This window comes from Olea europaea, chromosome 1, assembly GCF_002742605.1.
Source record: "Olea europaea var. sylvestris chromosome 1, O_europaea_v1, whole genome shotgun sequence".
Taxonomy (NCBI): Eukaryota; Viridiplantae; Streptophyta; class Magnoliopsida; order Lamiales; family Oleaceae; genus Olea; species Olea europaea.
In genome coordinates this window covers 24,466,508-24,467,747 of record NC_036237.1, presented here as the reverse complement: position 1 = coordinate 24,467,747, position 1,240 = coordinate 24,466,508, and the positions used below count along the sequence as shown (strand labels likewise).

At 36.9% G+C, this 1,240-nt stretch overlaps 1 protein-coding gene across 3 annotated transcripts in view; it reads left to right on the top strand.

The window, feature by feature from the left end:
• The window catches only part of LOC111398102 (homeobox-DDT domain protein RLT3-like), a 9,269-nt gene that overhangs the window by 5,993 nt on the left and 2,036 nt on the right, over positions 1 to 1,240 (top strand). The gene's annotated exons all lie outside the window — the stretch shown is intronic.

Genomic DNA, 1,240 nt, shown 5'->3' with positions numbered 1-1,240 from the left:
CTGAAGCTAAAATAAAGCAATGCATGGCTTATTAAATGGAACTGACAAACAGAATAAATTAGACTAAGTCCACCCCACGTGTCTACTTCATATGATAACAACAAATAAAATATTGAAATCAGTTGCATGGCTTGGTTGCTTGGTTGCATGGCTAAGCTTTGTTAATTCTGAACACGTATCAGAAGTTTTCACCTTGCAGCAATGTGGCATGCATCTCACTTTCATGGCATCCTTTCCATCAATGGAATTAATATATTTGTAGCAGCTTTTAGGATTCACCAGGTTACCTTGACCACGACGTCCCAATAGGCAATAAAAAATGTGCGGAGGCGTATGGTACTGCAAAAGTGGTATGAACCACGGTGGCTGACTTGGCAATACACATAATTACATTTGATGCCTTCTATTTTAGACCGTCATAAAATTAGACACCCAGAGGTTTGAATTGCGAACGGAAATATTTTATAGCTGAGTAGGAGGAAGAAGACTAAAGTGTTACCATTGCAGCACAAATGATAGCATACATACTTATTGGTAGCAGGGCAAGAATTAGGGGTGGGCGCGGGTCGGTTCGGTTATCTTTAGAACCGAACCGAACCAAACTTTTCGGGTATCTAGTAAATGGAACTGTCGGGTCCAAATATAATTATGGAACCGTTCAGGTTCGGTTCCATTCGGTTCGGTTCTGTACTATAATTAAATTTTTTAACATTTATAACAACGTTATATAAATACGACTAATGATACATTCAATGGTTTTGGAATGTCAGAGATTAGTAAACTACCTTGTTCAAATGATCGCTACGATCAAAGCTTCAATCGGCGAAAGTCACGGCTTCAATCGGAGGTCAGAGTGTCGGCCGACGATTGTATAGGTTTTGGAATATTAGCGAGGCTGCGAGAGTGAGTGCGAGAGTCGAGACAACGTTATGCACTTTATTGTAGGTGTTTAGGGTTATTTAGTGGATTTGATCTTATTTGGTTAAGAAATGAAACAATAAAATGAGTAATTGGGCCAAAAATTAAAAAATTAGAAATGAAACAAATTATTGGGCCAAAAATTTGGATTTAGAAATCATTAATTTGTTAATTTGTTTAGAAAAAATTAAAATTAAAATAATTTGATTTACTCAATATAAAAAAAAAATTAGAAAGATTCGGTTCTTATTCGGTTCTTTAGTTCTTGGTCTAGAACCGAGAATCGAACCGTACCCGTCGGTTCTCAATTCAGATACCCGTT